This window comes from Scyliorhinus torazame, chromosome 2 (genome assembly GCF_047496885.1).
Source record: "Scyliorhinus torazame isolate Kashiwa2021f chromosome 2, sScyTor2.1, whole genome shotgun sequence".
Classification (NCBI taxonomy): Eukaryota; Metazoa; Chordata; class Chondrichthyes; order Carcharhiniformes; family Scyliorhinidae; genus Scyliorhinus; species Scyliorhinus torazame.
Window position 1 is genome coordinate 201,417,059 of NC_092708.1, and position 14,683 is coordinate 201,431,741.

Genomic DNA, 14,683 nt, shown 5'->3' on the forward strand with positions numbered 1-14,683 from the left:
ATAGCAGAGGTGCATTGAAGTAGCAGCTACATAAGTGGACAAAGGGGAACCGTAGAATTCGGACAGTGTTGAAGGAAGCCATTCAGCCCATTGAGCCCTTCTCGCTAGCTATCTTAAAACTAATGGAATTATGGTCACTGATCCCAAAATGATCCCTCACTAACACCTCTGTCACCTGCCCTTCCTTATTTCCCAAGAGGAGGTCAAGTTTTCCCCCTCTCCATCCACATACGGAATGAGAAATTCCTCCTGAATACACTCATCTAAATTCTGGCCTCATTTAGCAGTCCTGACGTAACATTCTACTATTGGTGCAGTTGCCAACTTTGCTGACCATATTCTAGGAAACGTCAGCAAAAGCAATGCCACAGAATACAGGTGACATGGTAAACCCACCCAGGGTGGGACAAAGTGCAAAGCTGCAGACCCTACACACGGACTGCTGACAAACAGCTACCTCAGTTTTCATTTTCCAGCTAGCAGCGGCCCTGTCCTGATCCTACCTGATGGTTACATCAAGAGACTCATGGGGACCAACCCTGGGATCATTGACTGGTGCCTGCTTCTTGCGGAACTATTAATTCCTTAGCCTGCTCACACCACACTCATCCCAGCGGCAATGGGGGAAAAAACAGACAGGCAGCGATGTCCATGAGCTCAGTACATGTACGTGGCCTGTTGCAATGTGTCATGTCGGGCAGCACGGCAGCACAGTGGTTAGCACAGTTGCTTCACAGCTCCAGGGTCCCATGTTCGATTCCCGGCTTGGGTCACTGTCTATGTGGGGTCTGAATGTTCTGCCCATGTCTGCGTGGGTTTCCTCCAGGTGCTCCGGTTTCCTCCCACAGTCCAAAGATGTGCAGGTTAGGTGGATTGACCATGATAAATTGCCCTTAGTAGCCAAAAAAAAGGTTAAGTGGGGTTACTGGGTTACGGGGATAGGGTGGAGGTGTGGGCTTAAGTGGGGTGCTCTTTCCAAGGGCCGATGCAGACTCGATGGGCCAAATGGCCTCCTTCTGCACTTGAATTTCTATGATGTCTTCTCATTGGCTGCGCCTGCGAAGCAGTGCTGCCTAACCTGCCTGCGATTCTGTGGCTGCAAGGGCAGAAGTCGATGAACCAAGGGGAATCCAAATCATTAAAAAATCTCCCAGACTGCTTTTTAAAAAAACTTAGAGTGCGCAATTAATTTTTTCCAATTAAGGGGCAATTTAGCGTGGCCAATCCACCTAGCCTGCACATCTTCGGGTTGTGGGGGCGAAACCCACGCAAACACGGGGAGAATGTGCAAACTCCACATAGACAGTGACCCAGAGCCGGGATCAAACCTGGGTCCTCAGCTAACTACTGCCCCACTGTGCTACCTCCCAAACTGTTTTTAATGGTTGCTGGGAGAGGGGGGAAATTCTGGGTGTCTCCTGGCCATTCCAGGAGGATTGGCTACACTAGCCATTGGTTACCTTGCATTCAGCTACCTTGGCCCTTAGCACTAGAATGCAAATGGCAGCCATGGCTCAGTTGGTAGCACTTTTGCCTCAGCGACAGAAAGTTATGGGTTCAAGTCCCACTCCAGCACTTGAGCACAAAAACAAATACTCAGTGGAGAACGGAGTGGCTGCTGCACTGTTGAAAGTGCTATGACTCAGATGAGATGTTTCGCCAGGGCCCTATCTGCCCTCTCAGGCACACGTAAAATATTCCATGACATGAACTTCAAAGGGCAGCAGAGAAGCTATCTCCGGTGTGCTGGCCAATAATGATCCCTCAACTAACAACACAAAAAAAATGTGGTCATTAACACATTGCTGTTTGTGGGACCACACTGCTGCAATTGGCTGCGAAGCTTTCTAATTGTAACAGTAGCCACAATTCAAACATACTTCATTAACTGTAAAGTACTTTCATATGTCTGGTGGACATGAGAGGCACCATATAAATGCAATCTTACTTTTTTCTTTATACAAATACGAGTTGTTATTGTTACAGTACCCAAATCCAAGTGACATGCCTTCATGTTTAAAGTTAACAGCCGGCACCAACATGTCACGTGATGATAGAGAATATTACAACCATGCCAAAGCCCATCTTTGCGCCATGTCGACAATGGCACAGTAGTTAGCACTGCTGCCTTATGGCGCCAAGGTGATTATATGGAGTTTGCACTTTCTTCCCATATCTGTGTGGGTTTCCTCAGGGTGCCCTGGTTTCCTCCCACAGTCCAAAGACATGCAGTTTAGGTGGATTAGCCATGCTAAATTGCTCCTTAGTGTCCAAAGGTAAAGTGGGGTTAATGACGGGCAGTACGGTGGCGCAGTGGTTAGCACTGGGACTACGGCGCTGAGGACTTGGGTTCGAATCCCGGCTCTGGGTCACTGACCGTGTGGAGTTTGCACATGGTCCCTGTGTCTGCGTGGATTTCACCCCACAACCCAAAAAGATGTGCAGGTTAGGTGTACTGGCCATGCAAAATTGCCCCTTAATTGGAAAAAAATAATAATTGAGTACTCTAAATTTATTTTTTTCAAAGGTGGGGTTAATGGGTTATGGGGCTAGGGCAGGGGAATGCGCCTGGGTAAGGTGCTCTTTCAGAGGGTTGGTGCAGACGCGATGGGCCAAATGGCCTCCTCCTGCATGGTAGGGATTCTACAGATCCTACATAAATGTTCTAGCAGGAATCACACCAATCTGGACATCTTGGTCAAAGGGATAGGTGTTAATGAGCATCTTACAGAAGGAGAGTACAGTTGAGAAGCACAGAGGTTTAAAAAAGGAACTCTTGAGCTTTGCACCGAGGCCTAGACAATAGTAATTTTTGATTTGAGTCCCTCCCTCCCTTCCATATCCAGATTTACAGCTATTTCTGGGATGTTACTTGCACCCTCTATAGTGAAGACTAATGCGAAATACCTGTTCCAATTCATCTGCTCACTTTGTTAACTCTTTTTCAAATATCTATAGAAACTCCTATCAGTCTTTATATTTCTCGCTAGCTTTCTGTCGCACTCTAATTTTTCCCATCATGTTAATCTTTTAGTAAGGGCAGCACGGTGGCGCAGTGGTTAGCACTGCTGCCTACAGCGCGGAGGACCCAGGTTTGATCCCGGCCACGGGTCGCTATCCATGTGGAGTTTGCACATTCTTCCCCTGTCTGTATGCGTCTCACACCCACAACCCAAAGATGTACAGGGTAGGTGGATTGGCCATGCTAAAATTGCCCCTTAATTGGAAAAAAAATGAATTGGGTATTCTAAATATATTTTTAAAAGATAATCTATTAGTCATTCTTTGCTTTTTAAAATAATCTGTCCAATCTTCAGATTGGCCAACCATCCGGACGCAATTATATGCTTTTTCTTGAAATTTAATATCATTAATTTTTTTAGTTAACCATGAATGGTTAACCATCCCTTGGTAATTTTTCTTTCTCTTTGGAATATATCTATTCTATGTATTCTGAAATATCCCTTGAATTGTCTTTAAATGTAAACATGCATGTTACATCTGCACTGGATACCATTATTAATTCTGCTAGACCTGAATTATTGTAAATGGATTTATAAACCTGCTGACAAGCAGATGATCTGCCTCAAGCTTTATGAAATCAGTGTTGTCATTTTGATTTCAGTAAAGGCTGGAAAATAAAAAGTTTTAAAAATCCATATCCACTAGAAGCATGCAAAACCTGGAGCAGCACAGGAAGAAATTATATTTTTCTTTCCAAATTTGAGTCGTGTTGCAAAAAAACGCGAGACCTACCCAGCACCAGGATGAAATACTGATGATGAGAGAAACTGATGGCGAATCGAGGTTTTTACTCAGGCAGCACGGTATTGTACGTGTATTGAGGAAATATGACTTTCTCCCAAAATTAGAAGCTGATTTTGCCCAATGATAAAAGCAGCAGCTCTGTTCTTAACTTGGCCAATCAAGGATGATTTTCTCTCAATGTCTTATTCTCCGGCCCTGAAGTATCACATCACATCTTCTCAACTCAACAGAGCAACACCGTAAACAAGGACTGACAGCATCCCCAGAGCTGCTCCACCACTGTAGCTGTGACGAGGGACCAACTCAGGTGGTCACATCACCAGCTTGCATCTGCATAGCACCTTTAACATAGTAAAAGGAGACATTAAGACAGATTACTAAAAGCTTGCTTATAAAGATGGATCTTAAGGAGTGACTTAAAGGAGGGTGACAGAGTTGGTGAGGTTTAGGAGCCCAAGAGGTGGAGTCAGCTGTGTTCCTGCCTCTGAGCTGGAAGGCCCCAGGTTCGGGTCCCACATCAGGACTCATGGCCACAGAAGAAGCTGCATATATAGGGCGCGCGCGGGAGAGAAGGGCGCGCGCGGGAGAGAAGGGCGCGCGCGGGAGAGAAGGGCGCGCGCGGGAGAGAAGGGCGCGCGCGGGAGAGAAGGGCGCGCGCGGGAGAGAAGGGCGCGCGCGGGAGAGAAGGGCGCGCGCGGGAGAGAAGGGCGCGCGCGGGAGAGAAGGGCGCGCGCGGGAGAGAAGGGCGCGCGCGGGAGAGAAGGGCGCGCGCGGGAGAGAAGGGCGCGCGCGGGAGAGAAGGGCGCGCGCGGGAGAGAAGGGCGCGCGCGGGAGAGAAGGGCGCGCGCGGGAGAGAAGGGCGCGCGCGGGAGAGAAGGGCGCGCGCGGGAGAGAAGGGCGCGCGCGGGAGAGAAGGGCGCGCGCGGGAGAGAAGGGCGCGCGCGGGAGAGAAGGGCGCGCGCGGGAGAGAAGGGCGCGCGCGGGAGAGAAGGGCGCGCGCGGGAGAGAAGGGCGCGCGCGGGAGAGAAGGGCGCGCGCGGGAGAGAAGGGCGCGCGCGGGAGAGAAGGGCGCGCGCGGGAGAGAAGGGCGCGCGCGGGAGAGAAGGGCGCGCGGGAGAGAAGGGCGCGCGGGAGAGCAGCGAAGCGCGCGCGGGAGAGAAGCGAAGCGCGCGCGGGAGAGAAGCGAAGCGCGCGCGGGAGAGAAGCGAAGCGCGCGCGGGAGAGAAGCGAAGCGCGCGCGGGAGAGAAGCGAAGCGAAGCGCGGGAGAGAAGCGAAGCGCGGGAGAGAAGCGAAGCGCGGGAGAGAAGCGAAGCGCGGGAGAGAAGCGAAGCGCGGGAGAGAAGCGAAGCGCGGGAGAGAAGCGAAGCGCGGGAGAGAAGAGAGCGCGGGAGAGAAGAGAGCGCGAGAGCGCGAGAGAAGAGAGCGCGAGAGCGCGAGAGAAGAGAGCGCGAGAGCGCGAGAGAAGAGAGCGCGAGAGCGCGAGAGAAGAGAGCGCGAGAGCGCGAGAGAAGAGAGCGCGAGAGCGCGAGAAAAGAGAGCGCGAGAGAAAAGAGAGCGCGAGAGAAAAGAGAGCGCGAGAGAAAAGAGAGCGCGAGAGAAAAGAGAGCGCGAGAGAAAAGAGAGCGCGAGAGAAAAGAGAGCGCGAGAGAAAAGAGAGCGCGAGAGAAAAGAGAGCGCGAGAGAAAAGAGAGCGCGAGAGAAAAGAGAGCGCGAGAGAAAAGAGAGCGCGAGAGAAAAGAGAGCGCGAGAGAAAAGAGAGCGCGAGAGAAAAGAGAGCGCGAGAGAAAAGAGAGCGCGAGAGAAAAGAGAGCGCGAGAGAAAAGAGAGCGCGAGAGAAAAGAGAGCGCGAGAGAAAAGAGAGCGCGAGAGAAAAGAGAGCGCGAGAGAAAAGAGAGCGCGAGAGAAAAGAGAGCGCGAGAGAAAAGAGAGCGCGAGAGAAAAGAGAGCGAGAGAGAAAAGAGAGCTTGAGAAGAGAGCGAGAGAAGAGAGCAAAAGCGAGAAAAGAGAGCGAGTGCGAGAAAAGAGAGCAAGAAAAGATAGGAGAGAGAGAAAAGAGAGGAGAGAGAGAAAAGAGAGGAGAGAGAGAAAAGAGAGGAAAAAGTGATTTTAGGGAGTTAAGTTGGAAGCTAAATAGCCGGACAAGCAGAGTAGTAATCTCAGGATTGCTACCGGTGCCACGTGCAAGTGAGGTAAGGAAAAGAGAGCAAGTGCAGCTGAACAAGTGTCTACAGGGCTGGTGCAGGAGGGAAAGCGGAACCTGTACATGAAGGACAGATTGCACCTAAACTGGAGGGGCACCAATATCCTGGGTGGGAGGTTTGCTAGAGCTCTTTGGGAGGGTTTAAACTACTTTGCAGGGGGATGGGAACTGTTTTGTTATGCTCTGGACATAGCATAAGCTGCTTCCTTGATGTGCACTCTGACAAAGGAAGGTTCAGACTTGGTGATAGCTTTAACTCGTTTATTACTGTTAACAATTCTCCTACTTGGATTCGATGCTACTGTTAATCCTGCTATAGCTACTCAGACTGATGAACCAGTCTGCTACAATCCACGTGGTGGGAGTGATGTGTTTCAATCAACCCTGTGTCTGTACTCACTGAGAGTCTCCACTGGAAACAGACTGAGCACGTGTGATGCGTCCTTTTATATGGGTCGGTGTAATGCCCTCCTGTGGTAGTGTCACCTCTGTGTGTATCGTGACTGCCCATTGGTCGTGTCCTATCTTACTGACCTATTGGTTGAATGTCTGTGTGTCATGTCTCTGGTGCTCCCTCTGGTGTCGAGCTAGATGTAGTGTTTGTACATTAACCCTTTGTGTACTTAGTGATGTATATCACCACATCCCCCCTTTTTTGTGTTACATATTTTCTGTACTGTGTTAAAGAAAATTGAACAAACTAGGTAGATAAGTGATACTCTGTGCAAGTTATGATAACAGTGATCATTAAACAACAAGTCCAAATCATATGCATGAGTCCAAAGTTCATGAATTATTATAGTCGAGTGGCTTTCTTGTTTGGTCGGTGAGTTGGTGATGTTGATGATGGCATTGCATTGTAAACGCCATCAGTGTCCCTGTGCTGAAGAAACCAAGAAGTGGTCAAATCACTTCGTTGTCGGATTTGGATTCTTTTTTTTTTTCTTTCAATGCTTGTGGTGGTAATTCTTGATGGCATCTGTCCTGAAAGCCAGGTTGCCTGTTGGTAGTGCAGCAAACGTGAATTGGTAAGATGCATCGTCCTGCCATGGCATGTCATTGCACTGAGCTGAGCAGTAACAGTGTCCCTCATTTGCAGAGTTGTACCACGTCGTACCAGTCGTAGTGCCATTGGTGTTGTTTTTGTCGTGCTTGCTGTCGACATAGTTGCCTTTGGTACGCTTCTTGCTATTGTCTTTGATGTTGTTGTGTTGGTTGGTTTTGCTGCCGTGTTGGCTGCGCTCAAGGACCACACTCTGGATAATACGAGTCCTTCACACAGTTACTCGTGTTAGCGTGCTTGGTGGCATCTGCTGTCTCCTTGAGCGCGCCGTCACGGAGTTTGCGGCGCTCCCCGTCTGGAGTCATGTCCGGCTTACTTGAATCAGCTTTGGCTTGTCGATGCTCCCCGTCTGGAGTCTGGTCTGTTTCACCGGAGTCAGTTTTGGTTTGTCGATGCTCCCAGTCTGGAGTTTGGTCTGTTTCACCCGAGTCAATTTTGGCTTCACTGCAGGTTCACTTGAGTCAGCTGAGATTTCTTGATGCTCCCCGTCCAGAGTCTTTCAGGTTCACCTGCATCTTCTGAGATTTCTTGATGCTCCCCGTCCAGAGTCATTTCAGGTTCACCTGCACCTTCTGAGGTTTCTTGATGCTCCACGCCTGGAGTTAAAACATTCAGGAATGCATTTGCTTGCGGAGAGGCTCGAGTGAGTGAGGTTTGAAGTAACGTGGTGTCACCGGAGTCACCAGTAGTCTCACTGTGATTGTCGAGTGCCTCTGTACATTCTAGCTGAGGTCTGTCACGTTGCACATCTGGTATGGGAAGTGGGATGCAGTCGTCACTTGTCGCACATACAATGGGTAGAGCCTCAGTGTCTTCTTGTCTCACTTGAGCTGGGTAGACTGTCAGTGTCTTCTTCTGGTGGCTCAAATAATCTGGGTTGACTGTCATAGTCTGCTTGCTGTACACTTGAGCGTGGTACACTGTCAGAGCCTTCTTCTTGTTCACTGGAGCGTGGCAGACTGTCATAGTCTGCTTGTTGTACACTTGAGCATGGCAGACTGTCATAGTCTTTCTGTTGTTCACCTGAGCATGGCAGACTTGCATTGCCTGCTGCTGGTTGCTCAGAGGAGGTTGCTAGACCCTCATGGTCTTGTTCATGCAAGGACTGCGCTCTGGAGTCTTGCATTGCTTCTATCGTGGAGGCTGTCCACGAGCTCGCTGTGGAAGCTTGTGTCACTCCCTCTGTGGAGTCTTGCAGCGTTCCTTGTGTAGAATCGTGCATTGGTCTCTCTGTGGAAACTGTCATCACTTCTTGTTCATGCAAGGACTGCGCTCTGGAGTCTTGAGTTGTTTCTACTGTGGAGTCTGTCCACGAGCTTGCTGTGGAGGCTAGTGTCACTGGAGTCACTTCTTGTGTGGAGACGTGAAGTTGTCTCGCTGTGGAGTCTTTCATCCATTTCTGTTTGGGGTCAGGGACCCTTCGCGGTGCGTGGACCACTCTGTGTGGCACCAGGCCACTCTCTGTGGGCTTGTACCGCTCTCTGTCTCTTGGTGTCAGGCCGCAGCATAATCCTGCACTCACGAGTCGGGATGTCATATCTGTTGGGCTGAAGATCCTCAAATCCAAAGAACTCGTCGTTGGGGTCGTCAATGTGCAACACGTCGAGTGGCGGTTCGGATTTGGTACTGGGGTAGCCTCCCAAGGTAAAAGCTTTGTCTGAGTCGTTGTCTTCCAAGACCATATCATCACGTTTTGTGTCGGAGCTGGTATTGGGCTCGCGATGTCCAAAGAAGAATTCAAGGTCTGAATCATAGTCTTCAAGGACTGTATCATCTCTTTGGGCAGTGCTAACTGCTTGTTGCAGGGTTCTGCGGAGGTTACTTTCAGCTACCGGTCGAATTTCAGGCATTGTGCTGTCGTTCCAGGTGAAAGAATCTGGTTTTGAGGCTTTAAGTTTTTTTTTGTGTTTTGGGACATTTCCCCTTTAAGTGGGCGTGGTCCGGGGGCCTCTGACGTCGAGACATAGCGCGCAGGAAGCGATTGTGCATGCGCAGATCGCTGTTTCTTTACTTGGGGCCTTGTTCTCAATTGCGCATGCGCGGCTTCTCACGCATGCGCAAACGGACCTTCCCGTTCTGTGCGCTCTTCGCTCAACTGTGAACGTGCAGCACCTTTTCCAAGATGGCTGCAATTCAAAACTGCCGTTTGTTGCTGCAAGCCTACCTCACGGTGAGTTTTGGCGCCTCTTTTACCTTTTCTTCTTGTATGTTCCTCGCAGAACTCTTCGAATTTGTCCAGGACTGCCTGGAAGTCGCTCCTGTTTTGCCCCTTTGAATATTTGAAGGTCTGGAAGATTTCACCTGCTCTGGACCCGCGATGGTAAGTAGCTTTATTTTTTCTGCATCCGCCGCGCCATCTAGGTCAGACGCTACCAGGTAGATCACAAATCTCTGCCGGAACCAACGCCAGTTTTCATTGAGATTTCCGTGGCACCTGAGCCGCGGCGGAACCGGAATCCCGAACATCATCTTGCCTGGCTGTTGTTGCTGGTTGTCACTGTTCGCTGAGTTGCAACTATATGGATTTAACAGTTCACTCCTGGAACCATGTTTTGTTATGTTGACGTAGCATAAGCTGCTTCCTTGATGTGCACTCTGACAAAGGAAGGTTCAGACTTGGAGATAGCTTTAACACGTTTATTACGGTTAACAATTCTCCTACCTGGATTCGACGCTACTGTTAATCCTGCTATAGCTACTCAGACTGATGAACCAGTCTGCTACAATCCACGTGGTGGGAGTGATGCGTTTCAATCAACCCTGTATCTGTACTCACTGAGAGTCTCCGCTGGAAACAGACTGAGCATGTGTGATGCGTCCTTTTATATGGGTCGGTGTAATGCCCTCCTGTGGTAGTGTCACCTCTGTGAGTATCGTGACTGCCCATTGGTCGTGTCCTATCTTACTGACCTATTGGTTGACTGTCTGTGTGTCATGTCTCTGGTGTTCCCTCTAGTGTCTAGCTAGGTGGAGTGTTTGTACATTAACCCTTTGTGCACTTACAGTGATGTATATCACCACAGGAACCAGAGCTATGGATCAGAGGATAGGGTAGCTGTTGAACAGGCAGAAATAGTATGCAGCGAGTCTGTGAGGATGTATAGACAGCTGATAGGGCAAAGTTGCATTCAGTGGAATGGGTTAAAGTGTGTCGGTTTCAAAGCAAGGAGTGTCAGGAATAAGGGAGATGAACTTAGAGCATGGATCAGTACTTGGAACTACGATGCTGTGGCCATTACGGAGACATAGATTTCACAGGGGCAGGAATGGTTGTTAGATGTTCTGGGGTTTAGAAGTTTTAAGAAGAATAGGGAGGGAAGTAAAGAGGAGGTGGAGTGGCACTGTTAATTAGGGAGTACATCGCAGCTGCAGAAAAGGAGGTAGTCGAGGAGGGTTTGTCTGCTGAGTCATTATGGGTGTAAGTCAGAAACAGGAAAGGAGCAGTCACTTTATTGGGAGTTTTCTATAGACCCCCCCCCCCCCCATAGCAGCAGAGAGATGGCGGAACAGATTGGGTGGCAGATCTTGGAAAGGTGCAGAAGTAACAGAGTTGTTGTCATGGGTGACTTCAACTTCCCTAACATTGACTGGAACCTCCTTATTGCAAATGGTTTGGATGGAGCAGATTTTGTCAAGTGTGTACAGGAAGGATTCCTGACTCAATATGTAGAGGGGCCGATTAGGGTGGAGGCCATTTTGGATTTGGTGCTTGGCAACAGGCCAGGTGTCAGATGTCTCGGTGGGAGAACATTTCGGTGAGTGACCACAACTCCATGATCTTTACCATAGTCATGGAGAGGGATAGGAACAGACAGTATGGGAAGGTATTTAATTGGGGGAGGGGAAATTATGCACAACAGTAATGTGAGGGTTGTTTAAGGAGCACTTGCTGCGAGTGCTGGATAGTTTTGTCCCACTGAGACGAGGAAGGAATGGTAAGGTGAAGGAGTCTTGGATGACAAGAGAAGTGGAGCTTCTAGTCAAAAGGAAAAAGGAATCTTACCTAAGGTTGAGGAAGCAAGGATCTGGCATGGCCCTAGAGGGTTACAAGGTAGCCAGGAAGGAACTCAAAAATGGACTTAGGAGAGCTAGAAGGGGGCATGAAAAAGCCCTGGCGGGAAGGATTGGGGAAAACACCAAGGCATTCTACAGTTATGTGAGAAATAAGAGGATGATCAGAGTGAGAGTAGTGCCGATCAATGATAGTGGAGGGAACTTGTGCCTGAGGAGATAGGGGAGGCTCTAAGTGAATATTTTGCTCCAGTATTCACTAGAGAGAGGGACCTTGTTGCTCATGAAAACAGCGTGAACCAGGTTAATAGACTCGAACAGGTTGATATTAAGATGGAGGATATGCTGGAAATTTTGAAAAGTATCAGGATAGATAAGTCCCCTGGAGCTGACGGGATATACCCAAGGTTACTACAGGAAGCGAGGGAGGAGATTGCTGCACCGTTGGCGATGATCTTTGCGTCCTCACCCTCGACTGGAGTAGTACCGGATGATTGGATGGAGGCGAATGTTGTTCCCCTGTTCAAGAAAGGGAATAGGGAAATCCCTGGGAATTACAGACCAGTAAGTCTTGAGTCTGTGATGAACAAAATATTGGAAAGGATTCAGAGAGATAGGATTTATGGTTATTTAGAAAAACATAGTTTAATTAAAGATAGTCAGCATGGCTTTGTGAGGGGTAGGTTATACCTCACAAGCCTCATTGAATTCTTTGAGGATGTGATGAGACACATTGGTGAAGGTCGGACAGTGGATGTGGTGTATATGGATTTCAGTAAGGCATTTGATAAGGTTCCCCATGGTAGGCTCATTCAGAAAGTTAGGGGGCATGGGATATAGGGAAATTTGGCTATCTGGATACAGAATTGGCTGGCCAAAAGAAGACAGCGAGTGGCAGTGACGAATGTGATATAAAATAGTTACTTTAGAGATATTAGTTACTGTAATGTAGATAGGCCGGTCTGATTCGGTTAGTTCACAGACAAAGGATTTCAGAACACATGGCAAAGCAAGGGGGAGGGATGTCCAGCTAAGGAGGAGAAAAGGATGCTGGGTAATAGGAGGCCAGAGGAAGGGATGGGAAGTGAGCCAATTACGATGTATGGCCAGGTCAGGAGGGGTATAGGATGACCTATGGGAATCGTGTATGTGAAACTTGATGCCATTTGAATGTATCAGTAGAGATTTTTTTGTTCTACAGACTCACTCGATTCTGGATAGCTAGGAGACTAGTTGTGTCCTAGGTTTCTGTGAAACGAGTCAGACTTGCAAGTCAAATAAAAATAACTAATGCTATGCCTGCAAATCCATCTCGAGTTTTATTGAGGCCTGACTGACGGGTAAAGAATTAAGATTTCTCATTTGGTGCCGGAAACCCGGGATTTCTCCAGATGGTCATCGGCCAGCTGCAAACTCAGAATTAGACTGATTTTGGACAAAAGGAGAGTGGAAAAAGGGGCCCACAATGTATAGCTGGAAAATGACCGCGCATTGATTTTTCCCCTCTTCTTATGGTCTGATTAGTCTGGTCACTCGCGGTTGGTACGGAAAGATCGTCTCGACGAAATCAAAGGTCAGTCTGGGGATCCATGGTTTAATTCCATATGTGAGTTTTGATTCAGTTTTGGGTTAGGTTTTGGGATTAATGTGACATCAAAAAGATGGTTTCATTCCATATGTGTGTTTTTGAAGAACTGATGCGACCTCAGGATGAGGTTTCAGTTCAATGAGTGTTTTAAATCTATAGTTGATTAAGCTAAAATTGTATCCTTGGACTGTAGTGGCGAGAAACGATAAATTTTAAAACAAACTGCATGCTGCATGTTAGTTAAAGCAGAAGTCTCTCAAAGGGTTAACAGCAGCTTGAGATAACAGGCAGCTTGTGGTGTAATTGGATACCTTTCTTTCGAGTCAGTGAAACTCCAGCAAAGTTACGTTTTGAATTAATTAAAGGAAACCAGTGGGTTTCTCCACCTCTTTGATAAAAATTTATTATTTTCGAAAGCAATTGATTGAAATTGCCAGAATCTTAAGTTTTAATTACTTGAAATAATGTTTATCTCATTTTATTTGTGAATTAATAGAAACTTAAAGAAACACACTAACACCATTTTAAAAAGTGTAAATCTGGAGATGACAGTTGACTTTGCTCCGGTATAAATCACCGCAGCTAACTGCTCCCTCATTGATAGCAGCCAACATTTTTGTGAATGTAAGAAAAACTTGTTAAAAGAAAAATTGTTAAGATAAAGAATTAATTAAGTTGTAAAAGTTATACAAGTTTGTGTTAAGCAAATCGTAAATTTAGTTCTGAGTTGAGATCAGAGCTAAGCTTGCAGGTTGCAGTAATTCAATTTGAATTTTCAAACATTTTAAGTTTTAAAAGAACACTGTTAAAACCTTTTCAATAATTTTGCCAAGTTGCAAAAATTGCCATTGGTTATAAATAGTCAAAAAAAAAAAAAATTAAAAAATAATAATAAAAAGAGAGCCAAGACTTCCGGGTGCGGCGATGACCAGCTAAGTCGCACGTTTCGGCAGCTCCCGGTGGAACGAACTTTTGGGCTCTTAATAGGAGCCCCAACGGCAATTTTAACGGCTAAAAACACTGTGCGGTAAACCAGAAGGGAATCCCCCCTGGACACGGATGGAAAAAGGAGAGGAAAGTGGCCAGATTGCGGTGGATCCTTTAGAGCAGCGGCAAGGAAGGCAAGCAAAAACTAAGATGGCGTCGGAAGGTGGCAGTTTAATATGGGGCCCTGAACAACACGAGTTTTTGAAACGCTGCGTGGAAGAGCTTAAAAAGGAGATGAAGAAGGAGCTGTTGGCCCCGATATTACAGGCGATTGAAGGGCTAAAAGATGAGCAAAAGACCCAGGAGCGGGAGCTTCGGGTCGTGAAGGCAAAGGCTGCCGAGAACGAGGACGATATACAGGGCCTGGTGGTGAAGACGGAGATGCACGAGGCACACCATAAACGATGTGTGGAAAGGCTGGAGGTGCTGGAGAATAATGCGAGGAGGAAGAATTTAAGGATTCTTGGTCTTCCTGAAGGTGCAGAAGGGGCGGACGTCGGGGCATATGTGAGCACGATGCTGCACTCGTTGATGGGATCGGAGGCCCCGACGGGTCCGCTGGAGGTGGAGGGAGCCTATCGAGTTATGGCGCGAGGACCGAGGGCTGGAGAAATTCCTCGAGCCATAGTGGTGAGATTCCTCCGTTTTAAGGACAGAGAGATGGTCCTAAGATGGGCAAAGAAAACTCGGAGCAGCAGATGGGAGAACGCGGTGATCCGCGTATATCAAGACTGGAGTGCGGAGGTGGCGAGAAGGAGGGCGAGCTTTAATTGGGCCAAGGCGGTGCTTCATAAAAAGATCAAATTTGGAATGCTGCAGCCGGCAAGACTGTGGGTCACATATCAAGGGAAGCACCACTACTTTGAAACGGCAGATGAGGCGTGGACATTTATTGTTGAAGAGAAATTGGAATGAGTGGGTTATTAAAAAAGAACGTTTGAGACAAAGTGGTGGGGCGAATATGGGGGGCGAAGAGGGGGAAAAAAGGGGGGAGAGATGATTTTTATGTTGTTAATCCTGCAACCCGGTAACCATTCTCTCTTCCACAGGTTGTGGGGGAGGGAG

General features: G+C 48.1%; 1 protein-coding gene across 5 annotated transcripts in view; it reads right to left on the reverse strand.

The window, feature by feature from the left end:
• Positions 1-14,683, reverse strand: part of ccnyl1 (cyclin Y-like 1) — a 212,162-nt gene that overhangs the window by 95,959 nt on the left and 101,520 nt on the right. The window lies entirely within an intron of this gene.